Raw genomic sequence first — 17154 nt, forward strand, 5'->3', positions numbered from 1 at the left:
GAAGGAAGTACACAGTTCCTGCTCCCAATGGTTTCTCATCTAAGAGGCCACTGCCTCCCCAACCCTGTGCTGATACTGTGGAAGGACAATACCAAATGTGTCATTTCATCAGGGCTCTCACCTCACCCATGTCAACAACCACCTTCAAACATATTCCTGACTGTGCTGCCCATGTGCCTGCAGCCATCCTTGTGTTTAACACAGTGTGTTTGAACTGAAATAAAACTGTCAGGATTCACTCTGCTGCCCTATCTCTGCCTTGTGGTGGTCAAGCTTTCCTTTTCCAATGGAATCTGAGAACTCAGTGGTCATTAACAGACCCTGTCACTACAATGGCCCAGAGGCAATACCAAGCCATTGCATGGATTGGGCATACAGACACAGATTTACCCCCTTCCCAGGCTCAGGCAGAAAGCTGACTTCTGTCTAAAGGCTGGTATTCAAAATACTTGAGTATAATCTTCTTTTTAAAAGGTTGCATCCTACAGACACCTTGCACAGCCAGGAGGGGAAGGGTGGGAGCAGAGACCATGGAAGAACCAAAAGATGATTCTCACCATGCACTTTTCTGCTGGAAGCAGTGGCTTTAAAATCTGTCATGTTTCCACCTCCAGGACTCCAAACTATGGCAAATCAAGGATTCTCTAGGTGATAGGGACACTGTGGGGGCTCCCCTGCCCTTGTAATTGTTCAGTTCCTGCTCCCAGTCCCATCAGGAGGCAGCTGGTGGTCCCACAGCAGAGCTGGCGCCACCATGGCTCACGTTTCCCCACACTCCCTGTCCTGCTCAGCAGTTTTTCCATGAGCTTATCTGAGCAGCTCTTCATGCTTTGTGCTGTGAAGATCAAAGATGAGGTGTCCAGAATAGAAAGCTCACAGTTACCATGAGGCCTCTCTCAACATGCTGGGAATAGAAGTGTGGCAATCAGACTTGGGGATGAAATCATATTGGACATGCTGGCTTAATCTCTGAAATATGAAATTGTATGGAAAGAATTACAGCTAAAAAGCATTTTACATTTTAGAAAGCTGCTCTGACCCATGCTTGATCAGGAAAGAGGAGGAGAAGAAGGGGAAAAAAAAGCCTGTGGGGTGCAAAAGATTATAGCCAGTTGGGTTAGAAAAACACATCTATCATCAAATTAATAGTCTCCTGCTCCTGTATATGGAACATGATTCTGTTTGGAAAAGAAAGGTCTGAGATGGCTTATTTGAATTCTCAGGATCAGATTATTTGCTATTTGCAAATATCTGGATGTTACTTGCAAATCCTCCCCAAAGCTTCATGTATTTTAGCCCAATGCATACATTCATTTCACAATCAGGTTTAGGTGGGATACAGAGCAGCACTGAGTTGGCTGCTCTCCCAATACACCTTTATTTAGCCAGGCCACCAGGGAGCAGAAACAACAGGCCATGGATAGCCAGCTGCAGGAGATAATTTACAAGTAGAATAAATGAAGAAACATGCAATTTATGGGTCCTTTGTTGAAAAACATCTGCAATTCAAGGAATATTTTCCAATGAACAACCAAGAAGAGATTCTTACCCTCCTGTACTCTGGATTGCAAAGCAACACAAAAAGTTTGAGAAGTTTTGTGTTGTTTCCGTGTCACCATGAAGAGAAGACTGGTGTGATAAGGACAGTGATGTTGAACAATGCCACACTTGGTGACACACTTTGAATTTCTTCATTAATAAAAAATTAGGGCAGATAGCTGTAACAATATTTTACCTGCATCTTCACTACATGGAAACATTTTCAGACCCAGAGATAAGAGAGCCCTTACAGTCAGCAGCAGAACTTTGTCACTTCATAGCTCAGCGTTGTGTGAAGCAGTAAAAATAAACAAATATTAGTGATTCTTCTTGGCTTTTGGGGTCAGAGCTGCTTCTGGATGTCACATCCAGAAAGATTTTTCCTGCAATACTCGTAAACTGTGTAAACCCCACCCCATGGCAGGTTTTGGAATAAGGTCCCTTTGGTGCATGCCCACCCCTGGCCCAGGAGGGCTGGATGGAGCCTTTGGGCAGGAGGAGCAGCACAGGAGGGAGGGCTGGGCTTTGACCCTTTGGTGTCTCACTTTTTACCCAATGCTGATTTCTGATCACAGAGTGATTTTCCCATCCCCATCCCATCCCATCCCATCCCCATCCCCATCCCCATCCCCATCCCCATCCCCATCCCATCCCATCCCATCCCCATCCCCATCCCCATCCCCATCCCATCCCATCCCCATCCCCATCCCCATCCCCATCCCCATCCCCATCCCATCCCCATCCCCATCCCATCCCACCCCCATCCCCATCTCTCACTGTGCTGAAGCAAACACCCACCAGCCTGTGGGACCCCTTCCCATCCCTGCCACTGTATCAGCACAGCTTCTGTCCCCTTCCCACTTAAAATCATGCTTGGCCAGCTGGGAGCCCACCTGCCTTGGAGCCCACAGCCTCAGCCTGCCTGATTAGCCAGGAAAACAGCCCCATTAAACTCCTGGCTGAGGGGAGGCTGGCTTGCAGACACTCACCAGGCTCAGCAGGAAGCCAACTTTATTAACAAGGAGCAGGAAGCAATGAGTGTCAGAATATCTCTGCACTTGCAGTACCTGGAGGGCACATTATCACTTATCAGCCTGATATTTCACTGCACCCTTCCTTTCACAGGCTCTTGATCCCTTCTCCTCACACAACAGCCTAAACACACTAACTAGGCAATAGGAAAAATATGCCAAAAAGTGTTTATAATTTGGAGGAATTTTCAGGGTTTTTCTGACAAGCCTTGTGAGAAGAGAAGAGAAGAAAGAAAACAAAGGTAAGCAGTAAGTGAAACACATTTGGGCTAAAACCTCTGTATTAGGTCAAAAAAGAACAAATCTCTGCAGGATCCCAGGGGGTGATTATATTTTATTGGTGTTTTTATGTACAAAGGGAAAGGTTAATCGAAGGTCTGAGCAGAAAGGTTCATAGAAAATTGTCATCTGTTTGTGTTTTCTTTTTGAAGTAATAGTTTACAGGAGCCAAGGGAGGAGGTAAAGCAGTAAAGGCCAGAGGTAAATTGAAGGTGGAAGAGTTTGGAAGAACTTTGACAAAACCATGTAAAACTGAAAATGCAGATTTGTCAAGACTGAAATGCATTCCTGAATTATGCAAATTTTTGCCCAATTTTAGTTGTGGAACAAAGAATACAGGATGGGATGAGTGCTTACATTTGGAATAACAGATTTTTATTTTTCTTCTCCAAATGAATTTTTAATTTGCTCCATTTTTAAAATTGAGGTTCCCTAATAGGTTGTCCATAAAATATCAATGAATTTCAGAACAAACAGCGCTGGTCTAGAACATTTAATTTAATCCTGAAGGAATCCCTGTGGAATGTTTTCTTTTGCAAAGAATGATGTAGTTTTCCATGCTTGGTTTTAAGCTAGACTGGAAACACAGCTAAAAAAAACCATGATGCTGGGCAAAAACTCAATTTCCATCATTTGTCCAGTGAGGTCTCTGTGTGCAGCAAGACAGGAGGAGCTGCTGGGTCTGAGCTCCCCCCAGTCCAGTCTCAAGAGCAAATGACTCTCATGTCAAAGGGCTTGTTTTAATTTTGATTCATGTTTTGTTTAACATAAAGTTTGTTGTACTGATCAGACCAGAGGTCCTCGTGGCATAACATTCAGTCCCAGCAGTGGCTAACAAAATGGATTTTTTCAGGGTAGGGAGATAAAAACTAATTTCTGGATAGAATGATTTTTCCTATCATGTCAGCTCAGGCTGGCAATCAGCCCTTTAGGAATCCCAAGGCCAGGTTGGACAGGGCTCCAAGAAACCTGGTCATGGTCCTTGCCCATGGCAGGGGATTGGAGTGAGATGGTTTTTAGGTATCTTCCAGACCAAACCAATTTATGGTTCTCTGATTCTTGCTGCTGCCCTGTCCAAGCCCAGATCATGCTCCCCACCCAGGCCCCAAATGCAAGGAACATAATGAACACAAAAACTATTTCTGAAGCACCAGAATTCCTCAGTGATCCTTAGTGCACCTACATCTCTCTCTCAGAGTTTATGAAGTAGATTTCATTGTAGGCTGGGGAAACTGGTGCTCCCATTTTTCTCTTTGGGATGTGTTTGATATTTAACCTGTCTTAAATCAATAGTCAGGCTCTAAACTGTTCTTGCTGTACAGTTTCCTCCTCACACAAATATCTTAAGCCTAGAATTGCAGTGAGATGCTCAGGAAAATGTTTTCCTTGGTCAGGCAGCATTTCCTGAGGGTCTGCAAGCAGGGCTGTTTGTGCTCATGTTTGACAAAGGCATGTGCACGGGGCAAGTTAACAATTAATCTTAGAAATTAGAGAGGAGCCCTAAGAAGATCTGCTTTCAGTGAACTTAAGGGTTTGACTTGCCGATTCATCATGATGGTGTTCCCTGTGAATGGAAGCTGTACTCTGTGTTTCTAAGATGTTTTATGCAATTTTCCAGGATATTGTGTCATATCAGCAGACATTCAACATTATGCAGCTCTTAAGCAGCACAATTTGACACTTTCTTTTCAGCTTTAAAGAAAGTAGCATTGGTTCTTTTAATCCTGACACTTGCCAATAAATCAGGACAAGGAGGTTAAACCAAACTGTAGCTACAGCAGCCTGCTCCTGCCTATGTTACTCACTGAGATGTTCAATATTTACTCACATGGAAACAGGATGCTCTTCAATTAGCTGGCAAGCTGCATCAAGAGGAATGGTGAGATGTTGAGCATAGATATTTATCTGATCATTATCAGGAGTACAGGGAGCTGGAAAACTTGTGAGAAATAACGACAGGTTTGCAATTGAGTTGGAACAGAGAGCACATTTGAACGTGAGAACATCACCCTTTGGTCTGGGAAAGATGGAGAGAATTGCCATGGAGAGATTAGACAGTCTCAATAGGTGGGTAGGTGAGTAGGTAGAAAGAAAGGAATAGAAAGAAACCTGAACAGAAGAAGGAGAGAAATTAGGCTAGTGAAATAAAAGGTGGGTGTAAATGCCATTTCAGGGCTTTTCTCTGTTAGAGCTCAGAGCACTTTAAAAAAAAAAAATCAGGGTTTTCTCTTCAAGAAGAGCTGTAAAGGCAGGAGGAGAAAAATGTTTGAAAAAGGGCAGTGCTGGAATGAGGAGCAGGATCAGAGCATGCTGGCTGCGTTGCTCAGCCCCACAGTGCTCTGTGAGGACAAAGTCGAGGACGTTTTGGGGAAGGGAGAACTCCACAGGCAAACAACAAAATTTCTTTGTGAAACTGCTCTCTGAGAGCCCAGCACAGTAAAGTAACTCATGTGGAGAGAGAGCAGTGGGGGAACTGCCATGGCAGGCTCACTGAGGGAAGATAAGTTGTTGTGCTCCAAGACAGATCATCCCCCAGCTGTCCATTGCACTTTCTGCCTGAACTGCTGCTGTCTGTGGAGAATGTCAAGTCCTTGGGGCCTCGTCTCCCTGCATCTCCCACATGAGATTGAGGGCCTGGCAAGCACCTTCCCAATAAATTATTGTTATTGCAAGGAAGGGAACAGGCAGGGGAAAGACTTTCCAGTGATCCTAGCAACATTGTGCCTCCAAAAAGCGCATGTAGTGGGAGAATTTCAGAATGCTTCCAGGAGCCGAGAAGGCAGATGCACGTTGGAAACCTTTGAAGGAGATGAATAGCAGGAAGCATCTCTAAAAGACCCACAAAGGCATTACTGCAGAAAAACCAGCTGCAAAATGAGGTAATGACTCTTCAATACTCTCCAATATGCTGGCACAAGTCCTGTGCGTTTCATCTCGCTATCTATCAATGTAGCATTAGAAGGTCCTAAAGTGTTTACAAGTGGATGCAGGGTTGGTCTGCTGGCCCCATGGGGATGCTGACCCCTCTTTCCAGAGGAGGCATGACAAGGCAAAGGTCATTCTTCTCTGTGCACTCAATTACAAAGGAACCAGACCCCACTGTGTTTTCTTTTCCCTGAGAGTCCCCTCCTGGGTACTTACTCTAAAATTGTCTCCCGCCACATATTTCTTTCTCCTCGGATATTAAAAAATAATTAGAGGCAGAAGAAAGGAGCAGAGAGAGGCTGGGGGAGAAGGAGAGATGCTGGGGAAGCCCTGTCCCTCAAGAGCAGAGCAGCAAGCACGGAATCATTGCAGCTCAGTGCACAGGTGACATCCTGATTTGTGCGGGACCTGAGCTGGCTCTCCCAGAGCAGCACAGCCAGGCACTGCTGTGACATCCTGCAGGATAGGGCCCTCTGGAAGGGAAACTTCAGGAAAACAAGCTTCCCAGGGGATCCAAGTGCCTCTCCTTTGTCTGAAAGGGAGCCTTCTGCATGCAGGCAGCAGCAGAATAGATGGAGACCTGTCAGAAAGTGATGCATAGGCAGCTAAGTGAAGCTCAAGCATTCATAAAGAAACAATGTTATCAAAGATGAATAGCTTGAAAACTGCTTTTAGGAACATTTACACAGGGTTTCACCTCCTGGCAACACAGAAACGTCAATGCAGCTCGGGCTGACTCATAGCAGAGCAGGAGAGCTCTACAGAAGGCTCCTGCTCTCCTTTTTCTTCCTCACCGAGGTCTGTGCAGAGGTGTGGGGGTGCTGCACTCAGGAATCACCCGGAATCGGCTCAGAGAGGAGTGGTTTTCAGAGTCCTTGCCATGCTTTATTAGTGTGGAAATTCAATAATCTCATTAATTACAGAAAAATAATGTAAGGTGGATCTGCTGGGCCCCTGCACAATTTGAGCTCTCCTTCTGTGGGTAATTGCCAATGACATGTCTGAGAGAAATATCACAATGATACATAACAAAGGGCAGCACAGCTTTACAGCATAGATCTTGTTGCTATGGGAACTTGTCTTTGCTCCTATCCCAGAGCTAGATGATTTATGTATGTGCAAGAGTTCCTTTATTTTAGGGCTTTGCAAAAGAGAAAAAACCCTATCAGATCTCTCTCCACATCTATCCATCCGGTTATCTATCCAGTTATCTAATAATTCTTTCTTTATTATAATTACCTGTCTATTATAATCTTTCTCTATGGCCTCATTCTTCCAAATATTCTGCTCTCTATCTACTTTTGGGGACCAAGATACAAGACAAGCTGAGGGAGGGGGAAAAAAAATGTAATGTGGACATGAGTTGCTCCTTGTGCTTGCTGCCAGGACGTGAGTGCTGTTCAAAGCAGAGACAAAGCAGCCCAGCCACAATCCACGAGCCTCTCCTGCCCCAGCTGCTCTCTGTGCCCACGTGCAGCAGCAGGACAAAAGCATCTCCCTCATCCCTGGGGCATAAAGGGAACGGTGGAGCAAGGAAAAGCCTCAGATCTCACTCTTGGTGAATGGCAAGAGTGCACAGGGGTCACCCACAGCTGTGCTGGGTATTGAAGGTGGAGCTCTGGGGGGAAATGCTGAAAGTCCTTCAGTAACTCCTCAAAAGGCTGGAGTTGGAGCATAACTCCCATTGACTTTGGTCTGTTCATCCCAGGTGGTGAGCAGATTGGCTAAAAGGTGAAAATGCAATATTTTAATTCAGAAACAGGCACCTTTGGCTGCAGTTCTTTGCTGTCTTTGCATTTCATAATTTTTTAGGCATTTCCTAACCTAATTTGTTAACCATTTCCTAGTGGATCCATTCTTGGGTCCAGATATACCTGAGATTAATAGGAGATTTTTTTTTTCTCTGGTAGGATTCTGTTAGGGTCATTGGTTGCTCCAGGGGGACCATGTAAATTACCTGTGCATCAATAAGAAACTACTGAAAGGTTCACACTCAAAAATTAGTATCTTGCAGTCTCAGGAGACCCATTAAAAAAGACGTTCAAATTCTGGTGTACACACTGGTTTAGAAAATTTTGAGCCACAAAACTGGTCCTGGCAGCTTCTGCCTCTGAATTTATTTAATTCCACATTGTCTCCAGTGATATGAAACTGCTTTAAACATTTGCATATGTTTTTGTAGGGTATTTAATGTAACAATTTTCCAGTTCATGATATGATACAGGCAACCCGGCCAGCAGCCATGCTCAGGTCCAGGTTCATCTTTAAATCTATCCAAACAAGAGCCTGAGAAGCCACCTGACACTTCTGTTAAATCACAACAGTATGTAAAATGCAGGCTCGCTCTGATTTTGCCACATGCTGTAGCATTTCTCAAGGCTATTATTTTACTGGGAGAGTGAACATGATGCCCATGACTTTGTTCACTCAATGGCTAGAAACAATCTCCTTCTTCTATAATGTATCAGGGAGTCAGGGCTTTAACTCTGCAAGGAGAAAAATAATCACGCGAAACCACTTGATCTTGAAAAGAAAGAAAGTGAAATTCCATATTTATGAGAGTTCTCTTTCAGCCTGGAAACTCACTGATCAGTGAAACCTCACTTTGCAAGTTCAGGGAGCTGATTACACTCCTGATCTAATCAGTTCCTGGCTGCATGGAAGCCTCCTCCACACAGACCTCCTGCTTGACTCTCCTTCCCCCCAGCCCGTGGTGGCTGAGCCTGGCTCTGCTGAAGTGCTGAATCACCAGATGGAAATTGCCTGTGAGGGTCCCACTAATAGGACAGGCCTTGTGGTGCTAGAAGCACTCTTGCTCTGTAAGTTCCCAGGTCCTCATGATGTGGGTGGCACACTTGCAGGATCTCTGTCCTAATTCATGTCAAAGAGAAAAGCTAATCCTTTGGCACACCTGATCAGCTCTTCATAGCAGGGCTCCTGATCCACCACAGTCTGTGGCCAGGAGCAGCAGCTCTCTCGTCCCCAGATCCCTGAGCTTCAATTCCTTAAAGCTAATCAATACCCTTATTAATGTTCCAAAATCAATTATCCTAATAAAGCCTGGAGGGAGCTGAAGGGTTGCTATTCAGCACTCACCTTTTATTATCCCGACTGTTTATTTCCCCATTGATAGAACTGTCTGATTTTATGACAGATTACGGATGAAACTGCAGCACTCAACACACTTGTCAGCCCTAGAGATATGTTGTGTTATTATTACTATTTTGAGAGCCTTTTGCTTACATTTCCTGCTTGTATGGATGCTTTAGAAAGAGTCCCTGGCTTCGCTCTGCTGGGATAGGATAGGGAGTGCTGCAGCTCCATGCTGCACATCAAATGGGTAATAATCTGTTATATCTATTCAATTATAATATTCTATAATTTATTCTATATAATTTATTCAATTATAATATTGCCCCAGACCATGGCACTGTGTTTATGCAGCAGGCAATGCTCTGTATTCTGCAGCAAAACTGCAAGACACGAGCAGGGTGGATCACCTCGTGGTCATCCACAGCAAATCAGGTGAGGGTGCATTCATGATCCCAAAAGCATCAGGGGAGAATGGCATTTCTCCTGCAGCTGAACCCCTCTATTCCATGCAGAAAGACTGCAGTTCCCTGCAGCATCCCAGGGCAGGGCAGCTCAGGGCCAGGGGGCAGAGGCAGCACTGTGGGAGGGAAGGAGCTGGAAATGCTGCTCAGTCTGCTGAGCTCTGAACTCAATGCCTGCCAAGCATGACTACATGTATATTTTAAGGAAATTCAACCACATGTTTTCTATTTCCTTCCTGGGCTTATTGATCAACCATTTAAGAGTAGAAGAGGAGACTCCAGGTCAGGTTATCCTCCTTGTTCCAGCAAGGCACTGAAGCAGAAGTGATGTGTAAGTCTGTGAATGGAATCAACCCTTCCTAAGTGGCCTCCTTCACCCAGCATGCAGTGCCCACACTGGCCATCCCCTGTTCTGCTCACCAGCACCCAGGGAGCCTCTGGCCAGCAGAGCTGAGGTGGGAGCCCTGGGAATGTGATCTTGGGTTGTGCAGCCTTTCCCTGGGCTGGAATGCATCTATTCCCTGCCTCCATCCTTAGACTATTAGCTCCCAGAGAAACTCCTCTACTTATCTTTGGAAAAAAGGTGTCTGAAATGCTTCCCTTTCATGTGCTAGAACAGTTTCTGTATCCTGTACAGTAAATCTTTCATCCAGGGGATGGCACATGAATGGGGAGATTGACCCTGGAAGGACTGACAGCACAGCAGAGAGAGGCTTTTTTTTCTTACTGGGGACAATAAAGAATATGTATCACTTACTTCTTTTCAGTTAACCAGTATTAGATCACACCATCCCCACCAGTTGTAGAACTGGTAATGAGACAGGCTCCATTTCAGAGAGATTATCTCTTTATTATGAAGTGAACATTCAGCAGATGTTTTAATTTTACGGAATTCATTTCACATTATCAAGTTTTCTCTCTATCTTATTTGATTTAACATTTCTTAAGAGCGATTTGTCTCTCTCTAATGCTTGAGACCAGTGCAGCCCAATCAGGCAAATTGTCTGTATTAAAGAGTTCCTATGGGATTCATAACAGCAATAGGACCTTTTGGGTTTTCTTCTGGAAAGGGTTTCTTCCAAAAAATCGCAGAAAATACATCCTGTGCTAATGATTTCTCTCATCCTAGTCCCCTTTTATCCCAGCCTTTCCTGCCAATATGCCCATATAGCACAATTCCAGATAAAGAAGAAATGCAGTGAAAAGTGGCATGAAAGCAGCATCGCAAAAAGAAAAAAACTTGATTGAAGTTGTGAGCTAGTGAGAGAAATGTGAGCCCATCCGAATCTGAATTAATTAAAGATTTTATTAGCATCTGATGGCACCCCAGGGAAAAGTACTTTTTTTTTTTAATCCTCTCTCTGTTTTAAAGGCAAAATACCAAGCAAAAGCATTCAAGGGTCATGCCAAAAAAAATTGTTTTGAGGGTGACACAGCCATCCTCCAGCTGTGCCAAACATGTATGATGGTGTAAACAGGGCCATTCCAGCTGGGTATTTTTCTGTAACAAGGAACTGGCAGCCTATGCTGATTGTGAGCTCAGCTGAGTGAGGAAATCAAATGCATTATCAAATTTTACTGTTCTTTCTTTAGTTTTAGCAGTGGAAGGGAGCCCTGAGAAGTCTGGATACGTAAATAGCCCCATGTCTGGGTCACAGAGACCTCCTGCCCCTCTCAGTCTCACCATGTTTGACTCACTAAGGCAGCCAAGAGGATGAGTCCCCAGCTCTGTCCCATGCCTAGGCACATTGCCTCAATGGTATGGGGCTGAAGGTTCTGGAGAAAGAATCTCAGTGATGGAAAAGGCTGTCTGGGAGCACTGAGGTAGAGGAATTGACAGATCACAGCCCCAAGGAGCAGCATGCATCCTGAGCTCCACCTGGATGCACCGGGTGCAGACATTGCCAGGCTGGAGCAGTGCTTGCCGTGAGCTGTGAAACCCCAGCTCCCCTCCCTGAACATGCTCTGCCAAGCTCAGCCAGCAGGAAGGAAGCTGAAAACTCCCCCTCCCACCCTCCTTTCCCTCCCCTCCCCACCCCTCTCAGAGCTGCCCTTTATAACAAGGCATTTTCCTCCCAGGTAGGGAATCGATCCCCCTGGCTCCAAGGGCTGCGTGCACCACACAGACTCCTGTTCACACACCAGCAATGCTGCTCCTTGCTAGGGCAGTGATGCATGAAGGATTACAACAAAAGCAGATCCCATATTTTAACCTATTCATAATTTATTTTTTTCAAATCAGCAAGCTGGCTTTGTGCTGCAACACTCAGCTGAGTCATTGCATGTCGTGTTCAAAGGTGAATGCCTTTAGATGTGTCACCAGGGATCTTGCTTAAAATTCTAGCATGGTTATGAGCAATCAGGAGGAGCAAGAGACCTGAAACTGCAGAGGACACTGACTAAAGGTCTGGCCTGGTACAAGTCACAGCTGACTGAGACATTTCTTGGGAGACAACTGAGCTTGCAAAGCCTTCATGAGAGACTTGAGAGTGGGGCCTGTTAGGCAGAATGCCAAAAAGTGAGTGGATGCCATGTGGGGTGTGAAAGAGCAAAGGTTTTTTCAGGCAATGGGCTTTCTGTAAAAGGCAGTTTGGGGAACTGTAAGTTAGGAAGCTCCTCAATGCTGACCACGTTCCAGGAACTATGTTTTCAACCATGCTTTGTAAAGAAATGTTTCTTTGTTTGTCAAAGAAACACCTGGTTCCATTGTGAAAATCTCCAAAAGAAATCACTCCCAAGAGATGGATTACTGGCTCACTTCTTGGGCCAAAGCACAGCAATAATAGAATAATAATATTATTGGCAATAATAGCCAAGCCATGCCAGCTATTGCCCCTCCTTCAAATTCACCGATTTTAAGCCCAAACAATGATTCATCCAAAAATTTAAACCTCAGCCTTCCTACTTTGGACACACATTCCAGGAGCAGAGAAGAGGGGACTGTGTTTTTTCTGAAAGCTCTCCTTTAAAGGTTTTCCCTCAAAATCCCACTCCTGCACTGTGTGTGAGAGCCTTGATCCTTCTTCACATCTGCCATGAGCAGCCCTGGCTGGTGTGCAGGGCCCAGCACATCAGGAGAGAGATGCTGGTAGCAAGTCCCTGTGAAAGGTGTTTCCCAGTTGGCCTTGGTGGGAAGGACTTGTGGCAGACACAAAGGGGAGGATTAAACAGGCTGATCCATTTGAAATGAATAATCTTTATAAAAAAGAAGCACTTCCCTTCTTCTAGACAGGAACAAAGCTGTACCAAACCCATCCTCTTCCCTGGTATCAAAGAAAAAGAGGTAGAGACCTGGGAATCACTGTGCTGCATTGCATGAAGGAAAGGGTCATATTTCAAAATATAGATTTTTTTCAACAAGCCTTTGTGAAGAAAATGGAGGGAAAGAAGGATCCCCATAGAGCCTTGTCCTCAGCCAAACTAACCACCCATTCATGAAATCCACAGCCCAGACCTTGAAACTGCTGAGAATAAAAACAACGTGATAAAATTTGCTTTTTTGTCAAAGGATCCTGGGAGATTCTGTAGGTGGGAGAAAAGGGTGGAAGAATAAGGAAGAGCCTTGAAGTTAATTATTTTTATTATCATTTGAAAACCACACTTCTGGCTTAAAAACTGTGATCTGTTCAGCACCAATACTGTTGAAATATCATTTTCATTCTTGCTTTTATTATTACTATTTTTTCCACTTTCCATCTTACTTGATTCCTGATTGTTCCCCACTTCAGTAGCCTGGCTTGTTATTCTATTATCTTCCTCAAGAGGCTTTTATGTGGAATCTGTAGGAGGAAATGGAGACTTCAAGGGGGAACTCCTGCAACAAACCCTTTTCCATTATTTCTTTACTCAATTTCATGCACTTATTTATTTTACATAATAATACACATGATATCAGGAGAAGCAGAAGAAAATAATACAGAAAGAAAGGCCAGAAAAATTAGTTATAGTTCAAGAAGCCTTAAAGTGAATGCCAAGAAATGAACTTTGGTTTTTTTAACATGCAAGTAGCCAGGGTGGTAAATTACTTGTCATGCTTTTGCTGGACATCTTGATTGCTTCAGTTTCAGCAGGTCTGTGGACTGCATGGAAAAGTAGTTTACAAACAGAGCCACATCCCAGCACTTGTCTCAGCAGACACTGAGTGAGGTGACCTTGGCAGAAGTGCCTCTCCCCATGCCAGAATGGCTGGGCACATTTAGCACATTTATTTGGGAGCACCAGCAAAGCAGCTGACTGCAGGAAATGATTCCTGGGGGACAAAGGATTGTGATCCCCATTTTACAGGTTAAAAGCTGAGACAAAGAATAGTTTATTTGTTTAATTTGAGGCAAAGCAAGAAAGCTGTGGGAGGACTGGGGAGCACCCTCAGCTCCCAGCCCAGACAGATGGCCAAGCCAGCAGCACCACTGTTCCTTCACTCTGAGCTTTCAGCAATGGAGAAGCATAAAGTGAATTTACTTCTGCATATGAGCAGATGCTGGAGGGGAGATTTGTTTTCCTGTTCTTTTTTTGCAGTCCTTGCCTAGCTCTGCTGGAGGCTGAGTAAATGAGATAAAATGCTGAACCAAAGCTGCAACACCCACTGATGCAAATTGTTCCTGGCCAGTGCTCATGGCCACCTTCATTTTATGCAGAGAAAGGAGTGTCTGGCGCTCAGACACCAGAGACCCATGAGTTTCCTTCAGATCCTGATAATTTTTCCCAGCCCAGCTTTTGTGTAACAAGGGAGCAGCCAACCAACAAGTGATTTTCTAAACTTTGAATCTAGCCAGGCTCTCAGGAGAGTGTGGGGCACTGTCTTGGTTTCACCCAGAGCCTGGAGGCCTGGTGAGGCCTGGTGAGGCCTGGTGAGGCCTGGTGGGGCTCAGTTGTTCTGAACAGCAAAACCCCTTCTTGCAGAACCAGCCACAAGGCCATCCCTGTGGCATAATGCAACTCACTTTTACATTCTCAGCTTTGTATTAAATTGCAACACAGACCCCATTGACAGACAAATTAGCCAAGTCAACATTTGAAGGATTCTCACTGCTAATGATCTCTGGTCCATGAAGACAAGCTTAAAGACTTCAGGCTATACAAAATACTGCAGATGAGGAACCCATCTGTTGATACAGCTGGCATCAATAAGCATTCCTAATGCAGAGTCCAAAAGGATCTGTGTATAAAGTGCACTGCTGCAGAGAGATCATGCACAAGTCAAGGGCTGTGCTGTTTACCCGAGTCTGGCACTGAAATCCCCCTCAGCCCTCCTCTCAGCACACACTGCCCAGCCTAGTGGGACTGAAGAGCCTGCAAATGCACTCTTGTGAGCACACAAGAGCCCCTCCAGCAGGGACCACGCTGTGGGATTGCAGCCACATGGAGGGAACAGCCACATGGGGAAGGGACAATGATGGTAAAAGCAGAAAAGCCACAGGTAGGAGCACAGGAGCACATCCAGGGCACTGACTTAAGGATATGTGAGTCTTCAGTGCAAAAGGTAAAAAAAGGGGTTTGAGCTTTCTCAGAAAACACATCTCAAACATGTTCAGGGCAATGAATGAATGTAGAGGATGAGGAGGGGGGCTGTAAGTTTATTCCTCCCCACCACAGCCATTAGGCACCTCCTGAGAAGGGATCACAGGACTCCAGGACCCTGTCCAAATACTTCAGCTCCATGGCATGGCTGAGGTGCTAAGGAAATACAGGGAAATGCCTTGCAAAAATGAGCTTGGCTGGGCTGGACTGAATTATAGACCCAAGGAGCAGGCTGAGGCAGACTAAGGCAGGAATCAGCTCCTTTGGGTAGAATCCAAGGAAATGCAGAGATGTGCCAATCCAAAGGGCAAGGAAGGGCACAGTCAAAATCCAGAGAAGTGAGGGAAGTAGCTGGAATCCAAGGAACCAGCTTGTAAAGTCAGGTGGTGGCTGTGGCAAAGCTAAGAGAGGAAAGAGTCAGGCCTCTAACAAATCTGGAAAACGCAGACCTTGGATGCTGGATTCCATGGTAATCTGCCTGGGGCAAAAAAGTCTTAAGCAGATAAGTCAAAAGCAGCACTGTGCCAGCAGCTATTTTAGGCAGTGGAAATGGTTGGGAAGATGCTGGAAAGCCTTTCTTCTCTGAGCTTTTATGTGCTTGCTCCTGTTTGACCTGCTCCTACCTGGGACCAGTGAGGCTGTGATACACTCTAAGACTGAATCAGGCCCAGCAACATTTACTGTTCAGTACAGACAAGGGATTTTTGAGGACTGATTAGCAAATATTTGTACAGAGCTTTAAACATCTCAAGGGCTTGGTTTAACCAGGTTTTCAGGGATATACAGGGATGTACAGGTAGAAAAAGGAAGAGTCAGAACATGTTGTCAAACATGTTGGCTGTAATACAGAGCTGGACCTGTCCTCTAATGCAGCCTGGTAGGAAGTGTTTGCATTGAAGCTGGAATGTGTGCTAAGGGCCTCACTGTCCAGGCCACAAAGCAGCTTTGCTGCACCTTTGGAAACAGCCAAAGCCTTTTGGAGGCTGCAGAACTGGCATGCAGTGGGTCTGGATCAGAAGTGGTGTTGGAGGAGCTGCACCAGGACTTTCTGGTCTCTGGCATGTGAACACCAGCCCCACTCAAGCTGTTGCAATCTGGTACCAGCAGTGGCCCATGGGTGTGAAGGAGCTGTAATTGCTGGTGGTTATATGGTGTTTAAGATATGCAGAAACAGCCACAAGAAAGTTCCATGGCTGTTCACCACCCTTGTACTGGCAGACTGGGCTTTCTCAGTTCTCACTGAACCTGAAAGGTTTCTCCTGCCTTTTTTTGTTCCCTGCCTCCACAGCCTCATTCAGCATTGACCTGAGGAGATCCCCTCCTCCTTGCTCTCCTCTTGAGGTCTTGTTCAGCCCCCACAGGAGTGTCCATCAGGGACTCATTGCCTTCCCTGGGCACTTCCCTCAGCTCTCACCTGCCCAGGTCTGAGCTACCCCTCATCCTCCTACTCCACTGAGATCAAACCAACAATGGATGATGCTGAGCAGGATGGGAATCCCTCAGGCAGCAACCATCCCAGCTAATTAGGGAATTAATTATCCTTCACCTTCCATAACAATGAGGAGCCCCTTACTGCCCACTGGTAATTGGGAAAGTGGGATAGGTTTGATGATAAACAGCAATGTCTGTATCTTAGAACAGAAATTATCACAATAAAAGGTTGCCTTCCAGGATGGTTTATGCATTTCCCTTGCTCTCCTGCACTGGCCCACTACCCTCCCATGGCTCTGCACAGATGCTGCAGCTCCAGCTGTGGGAAGCAGACAGTGCTGGGACACAGCAATTTGGGGGTTATAAAAGCTTCTTGCCTTGTCTTTTTCTGTGGCAAAGTCAAGTACCTGATCCAGAGCCCCTGCTGTATGTGTCTGTGCTGACAAAACTTCCTGGAACAACCTGAACTTCAAAGTTTGGGGGGAGCCAAATTACTTCCCCAGTGCTTCCCAGAGGGACCAGGCTAGTTAAGAGGAGAGACATCAGCACCTCAATCAAAGGGCACAGAGTATCTCACAGGGGACCCCTTAGCAGGGAAAAAGAGAGGGAAATGTGGGCATTTCTCTGTGGGCTGAGCATCTACTTCACCCCCTGTCATCAGAGGGAAGAAGGGGCAAGAGAGAGAGAAGCAAAGCTGGTAATTAGCTCGCTTGGCTATCCCAGGATAATTGCAGCTCAAAGCTTTGGTCAGGACCTTGGTACACACCTTCTCACTGCAGCAGACAACTGAAGGAGGACAAACAGAGAGGAGGCAAGCAAACTGGAGAGCTCATCTCATTGTTCATTAAGTGTCTGCTGCTTAGAGGAGCAATTTCTCC

The sequence above is a fragment of the Melozone crissalis genome, unplaced genomic scaffold (assembly GCF_028551555.1).
Source record: "Melozone crissalis strain CALT ecotype California unplaced genomic scaffold, PUWL_Pcris_2 ptg000029l_1, whole genome shotgun sequence".
Taxonomy (NCBI): domain Eukaryota; kingdom Metazoa; phylum Chordata; class Aves; order Passeriformes; family Passerellidae; genus Melozone; species Melozone crissalis.